Source organism: Lissotriton helveticus, chromosome 4_1 (assembly GCF_964261635.1).
Source record: "Lissotriton helveticus chromosome 4_1, aLisHel1.1, whole genome shotgun sequence".
Lineage (NCBI taxonomy): Eukaryota > Metazoa > Chordata > Amphibia > Caudata > Salamandridae > Lissotriton > Lissotriton helveticus.
This window is the reverse complement of record NC_136063.1, coordinates 1,538,101,437-1,538,126,720: the sequence shown is the minus strand read 5'-3', so window position 1 is coordinate 1,538,126,720 and position 25,284 is coordinate 1,538,101,437. Positions and strand designations below refer to the sequence as shown.

At 45.9% G+C, this 25,284-nt stretch overlaps 2 protein-coding genes across 6 annotated transcripts in view; one reads left to right on the top strand and one right to left on the bottom strand.

The window, feature by feature from the left end:
- The window catches only part of FYCO1 (FYVE and coiled-coil domain autophagy adaptor 1), an 825,109-nt gene that overhangs the window by 144,457 nt on the left and 655,368 nt on the right, over positions 1 to 25,284 (bottom strand). The window lies entirely within an intron of this gene.
- CXCR6 (C-X-C motif chemokine receptor 6) overlaps positions 1 to 25,284 on the top strand; it is a 37,666-nt gene that overhangs the window by 9,179 nt on the left and 3,203 nt on the right. The window lies entirely within an intron of this gene.

The window sequence follows — 25,284 nt, the reverse complement described above, 5'->3', positions numbered from 1 at the left end:
ACACTTGGAAACTAAGCATAAAGAACAGGCAACTAAATCCATATAATTCTTCAAGAATAAAGAGCAAGAGCTCCTAAAAAGTAGAAACATAATTAAGAAAACTGCAACAGGATCTGTTAATGAAAAGGCTCTGAAAGCTTCATATGAAGTGCCCATGCTCATAGCAAAAGCTGGACAACCTCATACAATTGCTGAAGAACTAATAGTACCTGCTGCTAAAGCCATGGTGACAGCAATGGTTGGAGAAAAAGCAGCAAAAGATTTACATTTGGTGCCATTATCTAACAACACTGTAAAAAAGTGAATTGACAACATTTCAGACAACATAAAGGACCAGTTGATCGAAAGAATTTGTAAAAGTCTGCATTATAGCCTGCAAGTAGATGAAAGTACAGACATAGCAAACAGATCTCATCTCCTGTGCTACGTTAGATACGATTTTGAGGGGAACATTATTGAAGATTTACTGTTCTGCCGCTATTTGATACATACCACTGCTGAAGAGGTCTTCAACAGTTTCAATGATTTTCTGACATCAAATGGAATTCAGTAGCCTAAATGTATAAGAATCAGCACAGATGGGGCACGTGCCATGTCTGGGAGACTAACTGGACTTGTAGCACGAATAAGGGAAATTAACCCTTCAGTTGTATGGCATCATTGTTGCATTCATCGAGAATCAGTAGCCACTAAGAAGATACCAGAGGAATTAAAAAAGGTCTTGAATGAGTCAGTCAAAATTGTAAATTTTATTAAAGCTAGGTCACTAAATTCAAGGCTTTTTGAACAGCTTTGTCAGTCCATGGATAGTGATCATCCTCAGCTTTTTCTTCATACAGATTTCCGATGGCTGTCTCGTGGTAGAGTTTTGTCTCGGCTTTTTGAATTAGGAGATGAAATCAGAGTTTTCTTCACTGAACTGGAATCTCTATTTCCACTTCATGAGCGTTTACATGACTATACTTGGCTAGCTATGCTGTCATATATGGCAGACATCTTCACCCATTTAAATGCACTCAATTTGAGTATGCAAGGAGTAGGTATCACAATTTTTAATGTTGAAGACAAGATTGAGGCAATGATAAAAAAGTTACTTATGGACTCGTCGCTTATCACAAAGAAATTTTGATTCTTTTCAGAACCTGAAGACATTCTTGGAATGCTGATGACGAATTATCAAACAAAGTCTTAGAACTTTTTATCCAGCATATCCAAGATATGCGGTGTCGTTTTTGCCAGTACTTTCCACTTCCAGATGAAAGAAAAAACTGGATGAAAGATCCTTTTAATGTAGATATTGACAATTTAATGGGGCTGACCTCATCTGAAGAAAACGGTTTGATTGAAATCTCTACAGATAGTGCACTTAAACTCAAGGAAAAGTCTCTGAGTCTGACAAGTTTTTGGCTGCATGTACAAACAGATTACCCTGAATTATCGTACAAGGCACTTAAGGTTTTACTTCCTTTCCCCAACACATATTTATGTGAGAAGGCTTTCTCAAATCTTATGTACCTTAAAAATAAGTGCAGAAATCGCTTGCAAATTGTTGAATCTGACCTAAGGATTCAACTTTCTGAAATAAAACCAAACATTGAAAAGTTAGTAGCCGAGTTGCAGCACCATCCTTCCCATTAAAATGTTTAGATTTTTGCATATTTTTCAATATAAAATAATAAAAGCTTTAGTAATGCAAGTATTTGTTTGGTGTGTACTTGTTTGTGTATTTTTTGCGAATTACTGTTTTAATTTTTTTTTAATTGAAATTGTACAAATTGCTTGGGGGTCCCCGGCTTCCAGTAGTGATTCAGTGGGGGTCCTCAGGAGTCAAAAGTTTGGGAACCACTGGCCTACGCTATTTTTAAATTAGGTACAGTGACCGGCCAGGTGTGGTGTGGTGCATTATGTATGGCAGAAAAATGAGTGATTTAATTCCAGGCTGTAGCAGCTATTTGTTTTGAATCATAACATAGTAAAAGTAAAAACATACAACTGTAGTACGTTTCACTACGTTCATATATATATTGAAGGCAAAAAATTAAAATAACCAATAATACTGAGCGCTCTTCCATAGCCCTGTTAGATTTCTCAAGGCGCCTTTAATGCCCTTTACAAATTTCCGTCAATTTCAACTCAATTTCAACCCAACTATGGTTCATTATTAGCCAGCTTAAGCAAATTATTGTGTCAGTGCACTATATAACCGTCCATATTTAATGTTTTTAAAAAAAAATCTTATATCCCTGTGGTTCATTGATCGCCATTTCTTTCAATAGGGTACATTATTTTGAGTCGTGCACACCTGGTTGGGCCGTACCCCAGAGAGAGAATACCGGTCTAGGCATATCTTCTGGGCCTTCCTAGGGTCTCACTTGGAAAGTTAGTTCCGATGCGATATTTAATGCAGACTTCAAGGAAGGAATAAAGAAGGGGATTGTGAAATATTTCACAACACAGTGTGCACAGTCCGGAGGATTTGAAAATGAGAAACCTCCAAGAGTGCTTTTCGAGGGGAGAATATGCATGAGTTCTGTGCTCTGAAAACCTTAGTTAACCACTTAAAAGAGTAAGTGTTGAACACAAAGTTTTTCTCAGAACCCCACAGCTGGCGCTATGGAAGGTCGGGTTCCTGATACCCAGGACTGTGTATTCTTGATTCCACCACCTGCTTCTTTAATCCACCACAAGGCACTCCTTGCCACGTTATCTCTTTCAGTGTCCTACTCTTTCCCTTTTCAAGGATTTTCAATCATTCTCTTTCTTCTTCTTTTTTTTTTTTTATTGGTTCAGTTCAAAGCCACATAAAACAACCAGATTTATATGACAATTACACAGTCATAATCAAATATATATAACAAAAAGACCAAAAGGCATTATATATAGACAACAGTATTATCATTTTTTTACATAAAAAAAGATATTGAAAAAGACAATCATTTTTTCATGGGTCCAAATGATCAATCATTGCCTGCCAAATTTTATACCCTTTTTGCATTTTGCTAACAGATCCAATCCGATAAAGATTGTATTCTAAATAAAAGACATTATAAAACTTTGCGCGCCACATTTCATATAGAGGAGCTTCTGGCTTCAGCCACATTGACGATATACATAGGCGCGCAACCGCCATTGCCATAAATATCACATATCTATTATTTTGATATCCTAAAAATAAATTATTATTATTAGATAAACCAAAAATAATCATCTCTCTTGAAATTATAACATCACACTTAGTAATATGAGCTAGAAATTTTTCTATAGATATAAAAAAGGGTTTTAACACTGAACAATCTGAAAATAAATGTACAATATCTGCTTGATCAGATTGGCATCTATAGCATTTCCCATTATTAGCGCTACCCCATTTCATCATTTTAAATGGCGTATGATAAAGATTGAATAAAGTTTTACAGTGTTGTGAATATAAATTGGCAGACAGGATAATTTTATCCACTATAGAAGTGGATTCTTGAAAGGGCACAACCAGTGTGCCCATTCTATTACACCATTTGGATTCCTGCGATCCCAGATCGCCCTGATACCGATTCACCAAGTGATTATATATAGTTCCAATACGAAAAGGTTTTTTAAGAATGTCAATGAAATTATTGTGACAAAGCGGTAAAACATTTGGGTGTTTGAAAATAAAATCACGTATTTGTAGATACTTAAAGAAATCATGTTGAGAAAGATTATAGCTGTTTTTTAACTCCTGAAACGAGGCAATTGTGCCATCTTTGACCATATTGCCTAAAGTTAATATACCCTTTTGCCCCCATATACCCATAGTATGGTCCCAGAATATTGAAGGAAGCAGATCTATAGAGTTACAAGGGGTATAAAAATTAATACGTCCAAAGGAGATAAGCTTCCGTGTGAACCGCCATCCTTTAAATGCAGCCATCACCAATTTGAATCTAGTTCTTTTATAGTAACTGGGTTCTAAAAAACGAAGTAACATTTGCTGAGATTGTGGGCCTAATAAAAGAGAAAAGATATCAGGGCACTCAAATATAGGTGGGGTTCCACCGATCGCAAAATGCTTGATATTCTGCATAAGACACGCCATATAATATAATGTGAAGTTTGGAACTCCCCAACCCCCACGTAGTATTGGTAGTGTCATACATTTAGATGCCCTCCGTGCCGATTTCCAACCCCATAGAAATCTATCAGTTACAGATTCTTCTTTTCTTCTTTGTGTTTTTCTCTTCCTTGCTCTCGGTCAAAGTTGGGAGAAATAAGTGCTGGTTTCCAAAAATGAGTGCTCGTGGACTTCACCTTCAACTACCGGCTCAAATTAAGCACTGGTTAACATACTATGCATGGTTGAATGAAAGTAACTTAAATCGAAGAGGTTGACAACTTAGCATAAATTGTGCTCACTCCTGTGTTAGCAATTGTATGGTTACGTTGTAGCAATTGCATTTGTTAAAAAGTGCACAACCAATAATATTGTGGAAAATAGGTGCAAGCACCTTCTGTGCAAGCCATGTCCCATTTATTAACCTATAGGTGTAATGTAGAACAAATACCACGATCAGCCAAATACCACTGTTATTTACGGCGTATCTGTACTCTATTTAAATAATTGGAACAGTGCCTTATATTCTACTCTATTCAATTATTCATTGTCAGCCAATACCAGCAAGGGTGAAATGTGGTCATGACATCTATAACCAAGTAACCTTTTATGGAAGCCACATTTTATATCCTGTACAATAGCTATAAAAGGTAGTGCGGCTAACAAATCTACAAGTTATTACACCAGCCTAGTCTGTCAAAATGATTGACTGAATCAATAGTGCCCATACAGTGGAAGCAATCAGGAGGTTTAATCAATTTCTTTAATTTTATTTTCTTGCAGTAGAACTCGTGGGTGGCATCCCACCATTTTATATTATTTTTAAAATGGTTTGAAATTTACTTTCTATATTCTTCTGACTGTTCTGCTTTCTTTTTGAGTGGTATTTTTACATTTAGCCCAACTAATCTGTGAGACAAGGCTACGCTTTTGACGTCTTTCGGTTGGCACTGTGGTGCCCATCTCAGAAGGCTTTTGAATAAGTTCTACCACTTCAATATCAAACACATTTTCTGGCCTCTTTTCCCCCTCAGCCTGCCAGTAGTCTTTTTTGTAAAGTGTCAGCTTAGCATGCATAGGGTTGGCAACTATCACTTCTGAGCAGACTTACACAATAATGAAGTCCTCAACCAGCTCTTTTAGAAGGCTTGGGAAACAGTCATCTACAAAAACAGCTCAATTATTTTCCATATATAATGAATTGTCTGCTTGATGAGTAGAGACAATTCACAAATCGATGGGGGGTATATTTATGACCGTTTGACATTGATATTTGTAGTTAGAATTTCTGCCCAATTTTTTTATGCACAGACAAATGTTATATCACAGTGAAAACAAGACAAGGACCCTAGAAAAGGGGGTCGGGTGAAGGTTAGTGAAACACTTTAGCGTGACCATTTCAAATGGATGACAATATACATGGAGTCCTCTTTAAATATATTAGTAGATTTTCTTCTATGTAAAATCTGGATTACCACTAAAATCCGAATTTTTGATTTTCTTCTGCTGGTCAGGTAAATATGAGCATCACACCAGATGCCATCATGTCCTATATCACTAGAGGCTTTGGCTTGCGCTGATTCTTTACTCCATCAGTATACCAGTGGATTTACACACCTGGCCCCTGGGATATCTTAAAGTTTCTTTCCATGTGATGGCGGACACAATTTTTCAAATTAGAATTAGCTTTTCTTCAATTCTTTTCTCAACCCCAAGAAACCTGTAAAGTTTACAGTGGCACATCATACAGCAATGCAATCGTTTTGACACTATTTTGTGATAAGCATTCTCTGGATTGTCCGCAGATCTAGATATCTCTGCTGCCCTACATCTATCTTTTCAAGTAACTATGCAGGTATTTTGTTCTGGAATACATGTCTTGACTTACTCGTTGAGCCTTCTGCTCTGATAATTAATATGTGAAGCTTGCCCTGGACAATTTCTTCCAATTCTCTCTTTGCAATCTGGATCATTTGATGCTTTAGTTTTACTATGTTCCCCTCACGGTGTTTGATCATGCTTTCTATGGTGCTGTTTTCTCAAATGCTACCCTGAGCAGTGGGATGCATAAAAGTATGACAGAATAGTGTAGTCAGCCTGGGTTATTTACGAAATGATGTGCACGGATTGATCCCGCTTGTCCATCTGTCTTCAGTGTTTCTTCGGTGACCGTTCTGTCAAACCTAAGTCAATCCATAAATATCCCTTGATTTTCTCACTGATCCAACTTGACCTGGGTCCCTTCTTTCATTTGCTACCCATCACACTTTCAATTTCCTGCTAAGGACTTTCTCTGTACATTTTTAAAGTGCCCCTTGATGTATCCCTATTACACTCCAAGAATTACATCAGGAGTCATTACGTCACAGACACTACATTCTGAAGTCACTGCATCACATGTAAGTTTTGGTAGATGTTCACTGCAGGTAAGCACACATATGTATTAAAATGTTTTATCTATACATATAAATTCACTGAAAAAACAAAGGTAAAAGTAACGTATTTGTTACGTGAAAACTTCAGTGACAATATAACGTTTTAAACTCAAAAGACCACTGAAATTCACCAGTGATAGTTATCTCCAGAAACTTTAACTTGTGCCCTCGCCATGCAAAGCTATTCACTGCACATATTATCACTCAAGACATGTTCTATATAATCATTGATAACATCACTGAAGCATATGAAAAGACAGAATTGATGACAAACCTGTGCATGGCGGGGGGCAAGTTATAGTTACCTTAGGGCACCTAAAGGGGCGGCGAGAGCTGAATACAATGGTTTGCTCACACCCAGTGGAGCAGTATTTCTCTGCCTGCCTGTGTTCTCTGCCTGCAAGAACACAAGTAGAAGAGTTGAAGTTCTTCCTGCCTGCACTATTGCAGGCAGGGAAATGCAGTGTCTCATGGGATTGGGCTCCTGGGCACTGCTACTATTGGATCCCAGTGGATGGGGTCCCCAGGACACTGCTCCCATCGGGCTCCTGTGGACAGGGTCCCTGGCGCCATTGGATGGCTCAGGGAGGGGGCCCAATACCCCTTAGCCCACAAAAAGATTCAGCCACAGGGTTTTGGGTTCCCTGGGGCGCTTGTGGGGCTTAGGGAGGAGTGGCTGCATGCCCCCTCCCGAAGAAATGACAAATTATCATCCTCAGGGCCCCTAAGTGGCTCGGGGGTGGGGATGGGGGGGTCGGCGCATTCGCCCACCCCAAATAAGTAAAACAAACTTTGAACGCAGAGTATCCTCTCATTTCACATTTTATATGTTTGTGTACTGAACCTTTCACAAAGTCAGTAGGCGTGCCATACTTAAAATGACACCCTTTGTATTGTTACATCATGTAGTCAGCTGTGCGTGCCAGCATGGAATTAGGCGCCCGAGGGCACCTGCGGCAAATCTCATGGTGCGCACAGCCTTGGCTGTACGCTGCAGGTTGGGTGGGGTAAGGTGACCCAGGGGGTATTTTAAACACTTTTACCCAATTCCATCCAGCTTTGGATCATGCGTAGGACGGGGTTGGATACAGGGCCAGGTATGCAAGCACGCACAGCCTTTGTGTGTGCATGCTGTGGGTTAGTCAGAGGGCCTGGCCTGTGACCCTGCCCTGCACTAACCCTCTACGAGTGGCCAATGTCCTGTTGCTGGGCAACTCCCCACTATCATGCAATTTCCATGGACACCCACCCCACATTTTCATTTCCTTTTTCTTTTAGTGGTACTGCGGTAATCTCACACAAGCGGCATCCCACGGTACCGCAGTATAGTGGTAGTTTCTCTTTTTAATGCTTGTGATACCCCACGGTAGTCCCACAGAACTACAGGAGAGGGTGGCGCTGGGTCCCATCATGGGAGGCTTTGAGGGTCCGTGGGATAAGCAGCACAATTTGTTTTCTTTTGTGGTCCCCAACCTCACAAAGTTCATGGGTTCAGGGTTTGCCTACCTTGTCGACTTATACCTTTTTATTTTTTTGAAATCTCAGGACTTGGAAACCGATTCCTAAACCCTTAAATAGTGGATGCAACATTTCTGCTGATGTCGTGGCCGGCCAATCAAATTGCTGGGTACCGAGGGATGGGTACCAGCCCAGTGGTACAGATGAGGGAAAAAGCCCTCTTGGCTAATCAGATTGGTCTATTTATTGAATTCAGGGTCCACTATATTTTGAAGCTTAACTACTCAAAATCGGCTGAACAGATTTATACAAAATCACAAAAGCACTCTTTCTGAGTAAAGAACAGCTTTCTGACAATTCTTGTGTAATTGTGTTCAGCTGTTATTTTTGTATCACTTCTTAAAATGACCATGTGAATTTGCATGGGGAAAGCACATTTTGGACCCCTTTTTTTCTAAACGTCCGCTAGACACATCACACCAAAACTTTGCAGGAAGAAGCTGAGGATGGTAACCTTTTCCTATTTAATGTTTCATGAAGATTCGTCAAATGGTGCCAAAGTTATTAGCAAAAAAACGTTCTTTCTATGGAAACTCTAACCTAAATACAACTACACAGTAGTTGACATGACTGGAGCTGCTTATATTTATTCCACAATGGGCTGGATGGTATTTTATTAATCCAGAACTGTAATACTGTTCCTTAAATAGTCAAATGCTTTGTCATTTTTTGTTTTGTAGCTAGGCATGAATGGCATTGACCTTGCCCTATGCTTAAAAGTCTGCTAGAAAAACAGAAATTTGAGGTGAGCAGTTATGCAGCACTCTAAGCCTCAGGTTTATTTGTGCTCAATACCATCCTAATCGAATAAGCGGCTAACAACCAGCAAAGGCAAGTGTATTTATTCTTACTTTTGAATGCAGTTGAGATGAATATTGCTGGGTTAGCTTGTCCCATCAACATGCACCAACACTCTAAGGGTTGTGCATCCAAGGATTGCAGCAACAGATGCCTTTTTATAAAACCTGACATGTCTGCTGAGTAATGAACATTTTCTACATGGCCATCTCAATAACTGTAAACTTTAATCTAATGGATTTTAGTTGTGAGATAGTTTTCATGTAGTATTGCAATTATAGTAATGGCATTGATAGTAAATGACATACCTCTCTAACTTATTAGTGTATCAAATGTAGTCAGGATTTTAAAATTAATTTGATGACATTCGACAACATGGATATATATTGTGCTTTAAGAGGCATTTGGTTTTACTTTCTTTTACTTGTCTTACTTTACTTTTGTTGCTTCAAGTGGGGAGGGCATGCCAAGACATGGGTCCCGTGCTCACTGTGCCACTGGATTCAAGCTAGCCTGGCTGATGAGGGATGATGCCCCGAAACCAGTCCCAGGATGCTTATTTCCGGTCCTGGGAGACCCTGGAATGGCAGTTCGGACTGGACTGTTCCCACGAGTATCAGGGTCAAGACTGATTTGCATATGACCGGGTCCAAATTGGGGTAGCGTGGTGAGAAAACAAAACAATGGATTAAACCCAGATCTTTGACTGGGGGTGAATGTTAGATTTGTTCAGCATTCCACTCATCATCTGTTCCTTTTGATTATGTTGCCCTAAGTGGGAACAGTATGCCCAGATGTGGGTCCAGTGCTCACTGTGCCACTGGATTCAAGCTAGCCTGGCTGATGAGGGGTGATGCCCCGAAACTGGTCTCAGGATGCTTGTTTCTGGTCCATGGAGACCCTGGAATGGCAGTTCGGGTGTACCGTTCCCATGAGAAGCAGGGTCAAGACTGATTTGCATATGGCTGGGTCTAAACTGGGATGGCCTGGTGAGCAAAAAACGATGGATCAAATCCAGATCTGTGACTGGGGGTGAATGTTTGCATTGCTCAGCATACGGTCCATCATCTGTTCTTTTTACTCACTGGTTCTGGAGCATACAACTCACTATTGAGCTATACGTCTAATATATTCTGGACATCATAGACTGAGGCAATGTAGGATGTCTCTGCTATGGAATCTTGGATCTTACTACCTTATTAACCAGTGCTTAGGAAAGTAAACAACTGTTAGACAAGTAGAGAAGCAGACAACAGTTAATTTCTTATACACTCCGAAAAATTCCCATTACATGTTAGGGTAGAGGAGAAGCATAAAGTGACGTAGCTGATACTCAAAATCTTGTGTAATGGGGACAACAACTGATATCAAAGCTTCTCATGCAGCCCTCAAACGTTTTGCTTGGTCATAAGGGCCTATAAAATACTTTAAACTGATACCATAGCAGATGTATATCAGGCTTCTCTAACTAGCAGCTCGTGAGCTACTGGTAGCTCTCCAGCTATCTGAATATAGCTCTCTTGTGAGTAGCCTAGCCTCCTAAATTGGAAGCTTATGCTTCGTTGCAATAATATATATGTATATACTTGAATAGTGTGTTTTCAAGGTCACAATGTGTTTATGTTCAGAACTCAGAAGCTGATGTTTGGAGAAAAAGGGATGAATTTCCCAAATATATTTAAAGATCATATTTGAGAGATAAATCATGCCCCGTTGGGGAGACTTATTACTCATATTGTTATCTTGGTATCAGTGGTATTGCAACTATGGCTGTTATTTATTACCCATATAGAGGCATTCAACACGGATCTAGCCTTTTTAACATTACTGCTGGAAACCATGCCTGATAAACTGAGGTAATCGCTGGTGGTAATCCTACATGGGGTGGCCAGAAATGTAATCATGTTTAGTGTGGCCACTATGACACCACTAATAACATTAGTAGCTCGGGATGATTTTCAGTGGGCATAGGTAGCTCTTAGTAAAGAAAAGGTTGTAAAGTCCTCATGCATACCATCCCGCCGAAGCTGGGGGTCCTCTACATAGTTTCAGCTGCTGGTGTAGTCTTACGATCTTGGGGTTTGGAAGGCTGACATCAGTAAAGATTAATTTTTTGCCCAGATCTCTGCATGTTACACAGAATATGCTGCTCCGATTCCCAAAACTAATGACTGACCACATCCAAAAACAGCTTCTCCTTTGTTTGGAGAAATCGTATTCCCAGAGTCACATTTTACAAAATTACAACAGAGGGTGTTTTTGGGCTTCCTAAAATATGATCATACATTCAGGTGGCACAGATCCGCCCGGCTCTAGATTTGACACAACTCAGAGAACAAAGGTTGGGTTCATGTAGAACAACACTTAAGGCAGATCTTGGCACAGAACCTTCTCTGACTCCCACAGTGGGCAAGGCTGGGAAGACAATGCATGCTGTCAATCACACACATCCTACAAGATGTCTGTCAACAAATCACACGTAAGGCTGGATCCACTAAGTTTTAAAGTTTGGAACATCAGCACCAGAAGGGAACTTTAGGATCACATGAGTTTTGCACTGGAAAAGATCTAGAAAGGTAAGAGAAGGAGCAAACCATGAGAAAACTCCATTAGAAACTATTTTTGAGAATAAGTTACTACGAAAGGGGATAACGTGGTGACAGGGGCAGTCTGGCCCATAGGGCAGTCAGGCAGTGCCCGATGTGCTGGTCTGACAGCTCAGTGTGCGTGCCGGTTCTTTGACATTTTGTTGGCCAGTTTTTACTGTGGATTTCCCTGATATTAAAATAAACATTGCCTGCAGCATGTGCAAATCCATGCAGCGTCCCACATCTTGCAAAACATTTAGAAAGGGTGTCTTTAGAGTGTTCAAAACTGTCCCTATTTGCAAACATGAAACAATTTTTAGCTATATAATTCACTGATGGGGGCCACTTTTATTTTAGGGCCCGAGCTGTCTTTTGTCCCAGTCCCACCGTGCTTGGCTACAAGGCCTATCAAGGCCCCAAAGACAAACATAATCATATAAACCAATGAGAGAAAGATCTGGGCAAGAGATAGGATACACTACCTAGGAAAAGAATATGACAGAGGGCCTTCCGGCCTGGTCACCCCCAAGCTCCTGTGCCCGTGCCTGCTCCCGCAGCCCCAGCCACCCGAGGGCCGCCGAGCCCACACCAGCCTCCCGCAGCCCCAGCCACCCGAGGGCCGCCAAGCCCGCTCCAGCTTTTCCCGCCGCCCTAGCCCGCGGCCCCGCCCCCCCGCCAGCCGATTGGCTCTCGCTCCCGCCTCCCCGCAGACCCTCCCGACCGGCTCCTTTCTTAAGGGGAGCCTGACCAGAACCAGGGAGTGACCACTGCGCCTTCCGGCCTGGTCACCCCCAAGCTCCTGTGCCCGTGCCTGCTCCCGCAGCCCCAGCCACCCGAGGGCCGCCGAGCCCACACCAGCCTCCCGCAGCCCAAGCCACCCGAGGGCCGCCAAGCCCGCTCCAGCTTTTCCCGCCGCCCTAGCCCGCGGCCCCGCCCCCCCGCCAGCCGATTGGCTCTCGCTCCCGCCTCCCCGCAGACCCTCCCGACCGGCTCCCTTCTTATGACGTCCCCAGAGCGACTGCGCAGCGGACGCGCGCAGCGGGAGCACCGATTGAGCGCCGAAGGTGCGCCAAAGGTAAGCCCGTCTACGCCCGTCCGCGCCTGGACCGCGCCCAGTGCCAGGACCCCTGGCCCCCGCAGAGGCCACCCCTCCCGCCAGACGTACGACGCCGCCACCCTCAATGCACTCAACACCGGCCGAGCCCCGGGATGCTACCGAGCCACTCCGAGACGCACCCACGGACCCTTCAGCTGCCAAGCCTGCAAGTTCACATGCATCCGGACCTGCACTACACCAGCACCCACCAAGCCGAACACCAGCAGCAACCACCTGAAGTGCATCCTGCTCAACACCCGCTCCGTCCACAGACACGCCGTTCAACTCTGGAACCTCCTCGACACCACAGCTCCAGACGTCGCCTTCCTCACGGAAACCTGGATGAACGCCTCCTCAGCGCCCGACATCGCCATCGCCATCCCGGACGGATACAAAATCACCCGGAGGGACCGCGTCAACCAGACGGGAGGAGGCATCGCCATCATCCACAGGAACACCATCCGCATCACGACCAACACCGACGACACCCTGACAACCGCCGAACACCTGCACTTCCAGATCCACACCGACCCCAAGACCACCCTCAGAGGCACCCTGATCTACCGTCCCCCGGGACCCCGCACACAATTCAGCGAAGCCATCGCCGACTTCATCAGCCCGCATGCCCTCCCCTCCGCTGACTACATCCTCCTCGGGGACCTCAACTTCCACCTGGAGAACAACAATGACCGCAATACCACCACCCTGCTTGACAACCTCGCCAACCTCGGACTCAAGCAGCTGGTGACCACCCCCACCCACCTCGCCGGACACACACTCGATGCCGTCTTCTCATCCAGCAAAGACATCGCCTTCAGCCACGCCACCGGACTCCACTGGACGGACCACAGCTGCGTCCACTTCAGCTTCAGAAGGACCACGATCCACCACCACCAGCAACAGGTTGCACGAAGAAGCTGGAACAAGATCACGGCCGACCAGCTCACCGCAGCCCTGAACCAGCACCCTCCCGCCAGCTCCGCGAACCCCAGCCAGGCCGCCGACAACCTCACGAAGTGGATCAGCAACTGCGCAGACGACCTCGCCCCACTGAGGACCCCGCCCAGCAGACCCGGCAGCAAGAAAGCATCCTGGTTCACCGACGAACTCAAGAGCTCCAAGAAGAACTGCCGAGCTCTCGAGAAAGCATGGAGAAGAGACCCAACACCGGACAACATGACCACCCTCAAGCTCGCCACTCGAAAACACCATCAACTGATTCGCGCCACCAAGAAAACAGCATTCAAGGAAAGACTGGACAACAACGCACACAACAGCAAGGAACTCTTCAACATCGTGAAAGAGCTCTCCAACCCCAACGCCGGAATCAACGACATCACCCCATCACAAGACCTCTGCAACTCCCTCGCCTCCTACTTCCACAACAAGATCGCTGACATACACAACAGCTTCAGCACACAACCAACGCTCCCCACGACCGCACCAACGCCTCCCACCACCACCCTCAGCGCCTGGACCCCTATCAACACCGAAGACACCATCCGCACAATGAACTCCATTCACTCCGGATCTCCAACCGACCCCTGCCCTCACCACGTCTTCAACAAAGCCGACGCCGCCATCGCACCCCAGCTACGGGACATCATCAACGCCTCCTTCGACACCGCAACCTTCCCTGAGAGCTGGAAGCACGCCGAACTCAGCGCTCTACTAAAGAAACCAACAGCAGACCCCACCGAACTCAAGAACTACCGCCCCATCTCGCTCCTCCCGTTTCCAGCCAAAGTCATCGAGAAGACAGTCAACAAGCAGCTGGCCGCCTTCCTCGAGACGAATGGATCCCTCGACCCCTCACAGTCGGGCTTCAGGGCCAACCACAGCACCGAGACCGCCCTCATCGCTGCCACCGATGACATCCGTGCCCTGCTTGACAACGGAGAAACAGCGGCCCTCATCCTCCTAGACCTCTCCGCGGCATTCGACACTGTCTGCCACCGCACCCTAGTGCAACGCCTCAGGAACGTCGGAATCCAGGAGAAGGCACTGGAATGGATCATCTCCTTCCTCGCTGGAAGAACACAGAGAGTCCGCCTACCCCCGTTCAGGTCAGAGGCCACCGAAGTCATCTGCGGCGTTCCTCAAGGCTCCTCGCTCAGCCCCACCCTCTTCAATGTCTACATGAGCCCCCTTGCGGCCATTGCACGCCAACACAACCTCAACATCATCTCCTACGCCGACGACACACAGCTGATCCTCTCCCTGACCAACGACCCCGCCACCGCCAGAGCCGACCTACACGAAGGGATGAAACACGTAGCCGAATGGATGATGACTAGCCGCCTGAAACTGAACTCAGACAAGACGGAAGTTCTCATCCTGGGCTCCTCGCCCTCCGCCTGGGACGACTCCTGGTGGCCACCTGCCCTGGGCTCCGCACCCAAACCAACAGACCACGCACGCAACCTGGGCTTCATCCTGGACTCCTCCCTCTCCATGACCAGACAAGTCAACGCCGTCTCCTCGTCTTGTTTCAACATCCTGCGCATGCTACGTAAGATCTTCCGGTGGATCCCCACCGAGACCAGGAAGACGGTCACCCAGGCCCTCGTCACCAGCCGTCTGGACTACGGCAACGCCCTCTACGCCGGAACCACCGCCAAGCTCCAGAAGAGACTCCAGCGAATCCAGAACGCCTCAGCAAGACTCATCCTCGACATCCCCAGACGAAGCCACATCTCCAGACACCTGAGAGACCTGCACTGGCTCCCGGTCAACAAGAGAATCACCTTCCGCCTCCTCACCCACGCACACAAAGCCCTGCACAACCAAGGCCCGAGTTACCTCAACAGCCGCCTCAACTTCTACGCTCCCACACGCCACCTTCGATCGACCAGCCACGCCCTCGCCGCCGTCCCCCGCATCCGAAGAGCCACAACAGGAGGAAGATCCTTCTCCCACCTGGCCGCCAAGACATGGAACTCCCTCCCGACCCACCTCCGCCTGACCCAAGACCACCTCGCCTTCAGGAAGCAGCTCAAGACCTGGCTGTTCGAGCAGTAGCGGACCCCCCCCTCCCCAAGCGCCTTGAGACCCTCCGGGTGAGTAGTGCGCTATACAAATGCTATGATTGATTGATTGATTGATTGATCTGTACTTCACCCAAAGAAAACATATACAAATTACTTACCAGTTTATACTTGTCCCTAACACAGCTTCACACAATGTTTAGCAGCTCAGACGTGTTGGAAAAACTGCTGTGAAAGGGGCACCTTCCTACTCATGGGGAGGTCATGAACATTTATTCATTCATATTGGAAAGACATCATTTACAAATTAGTGCGATGTTAGGAGCAACACTCCGTACACAGCCGTTGGCAATACCCTTGGGTGAGTTAGTGGAACACAGTGACTATCCCTTATCCACACCACAGGGCAAACTTACTACACATCTACTATTAACTGCCAGATTGAAACTAGCTTAGTCTGGAAACATCCTACCATTCCCCCACTCCATGTGTGGTGGGGAAAATATGGGATATCTATGTGCGTGAAAAATTAACTGCAATGGTTCAAGATAGGGCTGACAAGGAGGGGTGGCCTAGAGCATGGCCGGGTAAGATGTGTCAGTGCGTAGCGCCCAGCTGAAGCTGAAATCCTGCAGCAAATTCTGCCAGATTACCACCAAGCAGTAGATCGCCCCAATGAGCAAACTCTCTAGGAGGGGCACAAACAAACAAACAATAACTCCAAGGGCACGAACACAGCGATAGTGAGGCGCACAGCGACAAGCAACATTCCGAAGCCCAAAATGGCGTACGTTGGGCCCTGATGGCTGGCCGGGAGTGAAGAGCCATCGTGCGATAGGAGGAATCACTGGGCTCTCTCCGGTCTCGCTCCCCGCCTCTCACTGCCACGTGGGTGGAGCCCCGGACTCTGTGGTAGCCAGTGGCCAACCGCTACAGCCTTTTTGAGGGGGGTGAGTGGGGCTGGAGGAGGGTGGGGGGTGGCGGATGTGAAGAGCCCCTGTGGCGCTGCAAAGGGCCATTACACCCAATGGGGTCTGACTGTGCGGAGGCCAGCCGGCTGCCTCCCGCTTGCTCCTGGGCTACCTCGGGAGACGAACAACAGAGAACACCGACTGGAGAAGAGAAGAGAATGGCCCGAGTGCGGAGGGGAGGAGGGCCCAGAGCCAAAGGTGAGAGGGGCCAGCCCTTCCCAGAGATAGAGAACTGCTGGGGGTGAGTGTGCCACCAAATACGAGAAGGAGACTCCAGCACTTAAACCCTGAAATACGCTGGGTGGCCGGGAGTGAGGAAGCGTGGTTGGCCGGAGAAGTCCGGGACCCCCTGGCTGTCCCTCCTCGAGGGTCTTGACTTGAAGATCTGCCCGGAGGCTGCAGAACACAGGGGCCCACTCCCCGGCTCCATCTGTGAGTGAGCGAGTGAGAGGGATTGCACAGCGATAGAAGTGATGGGAGAGGGGGCCCACCAGAGGCGGCGCTGGTGCTGGGGGACATCGCGGACGACAAAAAGAGCCAAGGACACCTGATACAATCTTAAGACATATAAAGGGGTGGGGTCTTCCACCCCTCCATTCACCATAGACACCAAAAGGGCCCCCATGCATGATCGAGGGCCTAAGTCCACTGCCTGACTATAGATAGTGGATGGCCCCTGAAATACATGAATATTGGGAGCAGAAATCGTCCTACACCCGGTCGTTGCAATAAAAGCTGGGAGCCCAAAACAGTGACAGCGTGCAATAGGTCCAGCAACAGGAGGGGAAAGCTGGACCAAGTCCCATAAGCTCACAAGACCTTTCTGTCCCCGAACATCACAAGAGCTGAAAAACCCAGAATTCTCCCCGGAAGCACACACGAGCGCCAAGCTCTGGGAACCAGGGTGAACGCAGCACGGAGGAGGACTGACAGTAAGACTGGAAAGCTGAAGTAAACCCCATAAGCTCATTAGGCCTTGCTGTCCACGGGAATCACGGGCACTGCCAAACCCAGAGTTGCCAGCAAGAGGGCACCTGAACACCTACGCATTCGGCTCCCACCCCCAGCCCAAGATGACCAAAGACAAGGACCCAAAACATCCAAGGCAGGGAAGAGGGACAAATACACCAAGGTGGCAACCTCGTAGGACCCTGCACAGCCTCTGCCTGATGCAGCTACCATACTCAATGCCATACAATCCTCTAGAGAAGCACTTGAGAACAGAATCGGGGAAATACATTTAGAAATTACATTACTCAGACAAGATCTGCGAAATGTCTCGGAGCTAGTGAAAGGGACAGAGAATCGAGTCTCGAAAGTGGAAGATAAGATCTTTAGAAGGAAGTAATGGAACTTCGCAGTTCAAGCAGCGAACTACAGTGGCGCATTGAAAATGCTGAAAACAGGGCACACAGAAACAATCTCAGACATGTGGGGTTCCCGGAAGGGGTCGAGGGGACGGACCTGCCTGCGTTCTTAACCAACTGGCTAAAAACTATAATGTCACCTGACCATTTTTAGGTCGAGCTCTGCGAGGCATGCTGCATCCGAGTATGGACTTGAAGCCTCGCCCACTCTCCACCCGTATTTGTCATTGGCTTGTGTCATTGTCCTTCGTAAATGCTGGCTTCTGATTCTTTAATAGGCTTGTTAGTCCCTCCTTAGTACTGCCTTGTCTTCATTTGTAACCTCCCATGAGGACTGGTCCTTTTATATCTGTTGTTACACTGTACGTCCTATTTAGTCTGTAAGCACTATTTTCTTTAATGAGTTTCTCCTACTGTGGTCACAACATGCTTTCCTGCAACATTCAGCGTGCCATGCGTGCTTTCATTTTCCAAGCAGCCTGGGACAATGGTAGACCCTTCTATGAAATGAAATAGGTTTCACATTTACAAGAGTTTGAGCTATTAACATTGTAAATGCCTTTTATCTATGTGTTCGTTATCAAACAGATAAATAAAAAACATTGTCATTGACAATATAAATAGCTTAAACTCTCTTAAATGCGAGACCTATTGGATTGCAAATGTTTTTTCTACTTGCTTCGTTCTAGAACAGGTGCATAGGGCACTGAGCACGAAACTGCCACCTGGAGCACCACCAAGCCCAATTATAGTGGAAATCCTTAATTTTTTAGATCGTGATATGATCCTACGCGAAACACGACGTTTAGGGGAAGTCAGACATGAAAACGCCAACATCATGATCTTCCCAGACTAAAGCTGAAATGTACAACGCCAAAGGAGAACTTTCAACTAAGTAATAGCAAAACTACGATCTCTGCAGGTACAATACATGCTTCTGTTCCCAGCAAAACTGAAAGTTATATATAAAGGAAAGGCACTTTTCTTTCAAACACCTGAAGTCGCATGCGCATGGATTGCGGGGAGACATACTCTGCACCTCCCCGGGACACAGATTCGAGATGCCAGACCGCCTCGATCGATGGAAGTTAGACCTGTAGATAAGGCAAAGATGATCAAGCGGATCAATTTCAGATCGAGACAGAAAGTCCAAGGGACACCATCACACTTAGGGGTCCAGCAATAGAACTAAGGGCCCAACAAAAGAGAGGATCCTCACAGTAACTGCAGAGGATGAGGTGACAGACGGGTCTAGCCAGCGGGACTCGCATGCAGACTCAGAGGAACAGAGGGAATCCTCGGAGATGAGTGCGTACACCCTTTTCTTACAGAAATAGTAGCCATGTAGGGGGGAGCGGAGGCAAGACAACCCCAGGGCCGAGAGATGAGAGACAAAGCAGAACCTAATTGACTGACAAATTAATCTGGCTGATAACTGGCAAACATCAAAGAACTGTACAGTAGAATGAAGCTTCCCCCGTCCCGGTGGCAGTACTGGAAGTCTGCCAAGGACTTATTTTGACATTTTCTTAGCCCAATGTAGAGGGAGTTCATAGGGTTTTATTTGCATCTAAAGGGGGGGTGGGTGACAGACCTCTCTTTTTTTTCCCACACACAGTTGTTGCATTCCTTTTGGTTTCAGTGTAGTGAGAAGGGTTAGGGGAGTGAGGAGGGGGGTCGAGAGGAGGGTTTGGACAGTTATAATGGAAGTTCAAGTTGATCACACCAGGACAGAGGAAAACACACCTGACACCGGGAAGGTGCATACAAGTACCCGGGATTACGTAAGGAAGACCACCCTTTCACTCCTAATGCACTCATGTCCACCCCATAGAAGGCCGGACCTTTTCAGTACTAATGTGGAATGTAAACAAGCAGGGAGACAGGATAAAGCAAGGCCTATTGGCCCAATACATAAGCGGCAACAATCAGATATAGTACTACTCCAGGGCACAAAATGCAACTTTCTTGGATGGGGTTTCTACACGGTACTGGCACATGTCGGCTACACAACCGGATCCAGAGGAGTTGCAATCCTGATTAAGAAATTACTCGCCTTTGAAATAACCTATAAATGGATTGACCCGAGTGGTAGATTCGTATGTGTAGATAACCAGTAAGGAGAGAAAGGGTATTTGCCTAAAAAGGCAGGAGAGGGACTCCCTGTCCCCTTAGATATATCAATAAACAACAATGAGGGAGTTACACCTGGGGGATACACTCAGCCTCAATAGATATGCACCTCCCAAGCTGCAATCCCCTGTACTACTTAAAGTGGCAGACATACTCCTAGAGACCCCCACATCCTTCCATGTGATATCAGAAGACTTCAACAACGCCATGTGCACAGTAAAAGACAGGTCGGGAATCCGCAACAGCACCACAGGTCCCACACCACTAGCCCGTTACGCTCACACACTCGGGCTCACTGACACATGGAGGTCCCAGCACCCACACACTAGACAATATTTATACTTCTCATAGACCCACAACATCTACTCAAGACTGGACTACGTCTTTGTGCCCTCAGGCAGAATGCCTTGCCAAGGGGACTGTCTGACCACTCACCCATATGAGTGCAAATAGAGGTTAAAACCGGACACACACAACCAGCATGGAAACTAAACACTTGGGACCTACAAAATAGCTGGATTATATGCAGCCTCTGGACAGACACTGACATTTTCTTTTGGGAGAATACCGGGACTGTAGAATCTAGGGTCACATTGTTAGAGGCGTACACAACTGTATTGAGAGACTGGGCTCAAAACCGGATATCATGGGCAAAGAAAAAATAGAGGGAGAAAACAGAGCAGATAGAAAATGAGCTACTCACCTTAGAGAGGTAGCTACTTGACAGCCCATAGCCGAATCAGATTAGAATATCGTGAACTGCCCAAGAAGAGGCGAGGTGGCAGAGGCTGGCGACACTGTATCGTCTCTAAGAAGAAGGGGCTAAGGCTGGGAAATTGCTCACCTGGCTTAGCAAAAAGGAAGCAAATGCCAGATGGGTAGGCTCCGTTGTGTATGACTGGGGCGAGACTCGATCCACAGATGAGCAAATAACCTCAGTATTCGCCCAACACTATGAAAACGTCTAAGGTAGGAAAACGTTTAGTAATACAAATCACATCAACGAATACCTTGCAGGTATAATGGTCCCTAGGATAGAGGAGGGCGATATGAAAGCTCTAGACAAAGACTTAACTCTGACGGAAGTGGCCCGACTGAGACCGGGGGTAAAACCCCAGGCCCAAACGGACTGCCCGCAGAACTCTGTAAAGATCTATTGGGCCCACACCTCCTGGGTCTATATCAAGGCGCATATGAGGAGAGTACTCTCCCAGCCGACCTCCAGACAGCCGCTATCGTAACCACTTGCAAGCAGGGCAAACCCAGGGACAAATGCGGTTTAAACCACCCCATCTCACTGCTGAATACAGAGGTAAAAATCCATGTGACAATCCTGGCCACACGACTCTTGCGAGTCATAACGACCCTTATTCATTGTGACCAATCTGGGCTTATGCCTGGCAGGCCAACTGGATGGAACCTCCGCAGAGCACACAACTGGATGATGGCTATAAAAAGCTGTAATGACCATCCTTTGATGCGGTACACTGGCCCTTTTTAGATGCCAGTCTCATTAAGTTCAGGTTCAGCCCGAATTTGAGGAAGTGGGTGTTGTTTCTGTATACTGCACCTAGAGCAGCAGTGCAAGTCAATGGCATGATCTTTCACACATTCCCGATATCTGTGGGAACAGGCAGGGATGCCCCCTGTCCCCACTATTATTTGCACTCGTAATTAAACCCTTAGCCTGTGCAATCAGACAACATCCGGGGCTAAGGGCTGAAGGGCTGCACCGGACGACCAAACGAAGAAAAAATATCACTATATGCAGACATTATTCTTTTGCTTGCTACAAACATAGACACAGTGATCCCCATAACGTTCCAAATACTAGAGAAATATGGACGGTATCGGGATATAAGAATAAACTGGCATAAATCAATATTATACAGCTTGAATCATGTAACAGAATGGCCATCAATGCCCAGAGTCCTTCATGTTGCTGCAGAAGGTTTCCGATATCTCGGGATCTTTCTAAAATCCTACGTAGACGCCTGCCGCACACTCAACATCCTGAGGGTATTATCAAATTTTAAACTGGAAGCAAACAGATGGAGAGAATTACCGCTAACTAGAACGGGGTGGGTAGTCATGTGTAAGATGATTTCCTTGCCTGCATTTTTGTATGTATTACAGAACACCTATCACCCCTTCCCGAGAATGATATTCAGGGAAATAGATTCTGAACTTCGAGCACTGTTGTGGTTGAAGAAGCACCCACAAATTGCTCTAAAGACACTACAACGAAAATCATAAAATGGGGGGCTAGTGTGCTCCCCTGACATCGAAGCATATTATTGGGCGACCCACCTTACCCTCTTCAATGACTGGCTACATGCAGCAGGGCGCCATCCCGCTTACCGACTCAAAAGGGAGACAGTGACACCACATACATTTCTACATTATCTGTATGGGGGATACCGGACACAAAGGTTGTTTCCCGCAACATGGGTCACCACAGAGGTATGGGAGAGGACCACTAAGACACTGGGTTGGGCCAATAGGCTAACTAGGGCTACACTATTGTGAAAAGGGAATTGGCTCAAAGACGTTGGTCGATTACAGGGCTTCGAAACATGGGATTTGCTGGGGATCTCCACTGTGGGACTCAAATCCTTTCCTACCCTCCAAACTGAATTTAAACTTCACAACTCTCATTTTCTTAAATATACTCAACTACACCAAGCATGGAGAACTGTAATAGTACGGGAGACTGAACTATCGGAATACGCACCACTAGAAGGGAGAATATTACAGGAAGAACTTACGACCAAAGCGGTGTCACTTACCTACAAAACAATAAATAACAACATGCCCGATACCCTGGGAAAGTTGAACGCAACATGGGCAAGAGACCTGGGGCAAATGGAAGAGATAGACTGGGAAGTGGCCCTAATGCACCCTAGAGAGGTTGCAATAAAAGCCAGATTATGCCTCATCCAGTTTAAAGTACAACACAGGGCCGACTATGACAGGGAAAGACTACACAAAATGGGTTGGGCTGAGTCCGCACAGTGCCTGCATTGCCTAACCGCTGCTGGAAATTTCCTACACACAATATGGGAGTGTCCCGCATGCATGAGTACTGGGGTGGGACAATCAAAGAACTGAATGCAATACAGTGTGTTTCCCTTCCAGCTGACCTAAAATTCATTTTGCTGGGAATCCCATGCGATATTGATGTCCCTAGACCCAAATTACTTTTCAGCTTATTGTGATTGGTAGGGGCAATGGAGATATATCACGGTACTGGGGCACACAAGAGACTCTGACACTACACAAATGGAAACAGGGCATGGACCTATACATGGCAGCGGAAAGGGTGGCATACAAAAGTCGAGGGTGCCCAAAGAAATTCGCTAAAACCTGGAGTAGCTGGATAAATTACTATGGTCAGGTGCAGAAGAACGACGACACTCAAATTACCAGGGTGAGGTCACAAGTCTGAAAGAGCCCAGACAAACTCAAGACATTAGGGGGGCAAACAAGAAGAGATATCAGGTCAACCCTAACACACGAGGAGACTATACACGAGGTTGTGAGGCTAGTGTGTGCCTAGATCAAGTGTGGTCACTAGAGAGATGAAAACAGTATGAATCGCCTGATTAAGATGTGATCTGTTGTAATTGTTATGTGATAATATTGTTTTCTCATATAAACTGAAACAGTACAAATATATTTAAATAAAAGATAGGACTGACAAATTTAAATCCACATGGCTACTCTTCCGGAACTCTATGAAGTGGGATAGGGCGGGTGCCAATCCTGCCCTGATTTCTGAACTGCTAAGAAAAGCTGGGCTCAAATTAATGGACTCTGAGTCCGAAGACTCCTCAGGCACTGAATCCCCTGCATAGTAAAAGATCTAAGAAATGTGGGGTTAATCTACTTTGTTCATAGTGGAACAAAACATGCACCTTGATAATATATGTATAGACAGTATTTGCTGTGTTTTGTACAAAGTGATGTTACTGAAATTAAAAATAAAGTGGTTAAGAAAAAGTGATTTAGCTGAGCAGAGATTTCCATTTGTCATTCTGTAGGTCTGCCTGGCTCACTACAGTTGCTCAGTTTTGCAGACAGTTTCCTATTCAGTGGTATGCTAACAGGCGAATCTATGTCTATGGGACGAAAAAGAAGACCACAGAAGAGCGCTAGGGAGTTTAATTCATTGGAAATCCAGAGAGAGACTTCGGTGCAGTGGATGAAAAATATCTTCTGCCACCTGAAGAGATATGCTCACCAATACATTGTGAAAAAACAAGACTTGACATCACTGTATTGGCTGATAAGATGTCTGCACAACATGACAGGGACAGAAAATATTAAAGATTAGGTAAACATCGTTTACCATGAAATCTTTACAACGCGGTACCTTTACACGCATCCCTTACAACGCAAGTCGTTACCACTGGAGGGCGCTAAAGGATTAAAAATAGTAAATTTACTATCCAAACACCTTCCCTAGGGTCCACGGGGACTGGTGTTAGAATAGTAAATTATACTATTCGAAATCCGCGCCCCCCAACGCAAGTCGTGGTAACGACTTGCGTTGTAAGGGATGCGTGGTAAAGGGATGCGTTGTGATGGTACGCGTTGTACCGTCATACATCCTAAAGATTATGGAGACAATGTTTTGTTTGCGATAACCAGAATCTCTGCCACCTGGACCAGATTTCCCTATAGGCTCTCAGAACCAACTGCCCTGCTAGGTCAGACTGTTGTTAGTTCTATCATTATTGAGACCTGTCACATCTGAGAATGGAGCTGGTGACCTGGTTCACTAGTTCGCGTAAGCCAGATATCAACATTTAAAGGGGCACATAACCCGAACCTTACAATGGGTCATAGGCCTACCTTCCTGGTTCCATAGTTTCACATACTGAACATCAGTACACTTGTTTTAGTTTGACTAGGGTGGTGTTCCTTTCCTATGCAGGTTGCTGCTGTACATTCATGCATTTTGGCAGGTTCCTAGTATTTACGAATATGAACAACCGCTACAATGCTATCAGTGTTAGGCTAGAGGATTGCAAGCCTGTGCGTCCTCTGTAACTAAAAATAGCACAGCAAACTGATTAGTGATTGTGCACAGGATGTGACTTACAGAATAAATTGTGTGAATTGTTACCCCATCTTGCGATGGTGTCTTCATTTATGTTACTTTGTCTGTTTTAACCTGATATTTGCAATCACGTTGAGCGTTTTTCATCATCTGATCATTGTTTGTACTATGCAAATGTTTGCAGATCAGGATTTACAATGATGCTATTTTTATAGTTGTAAAATAACTGGTTGGGCTTT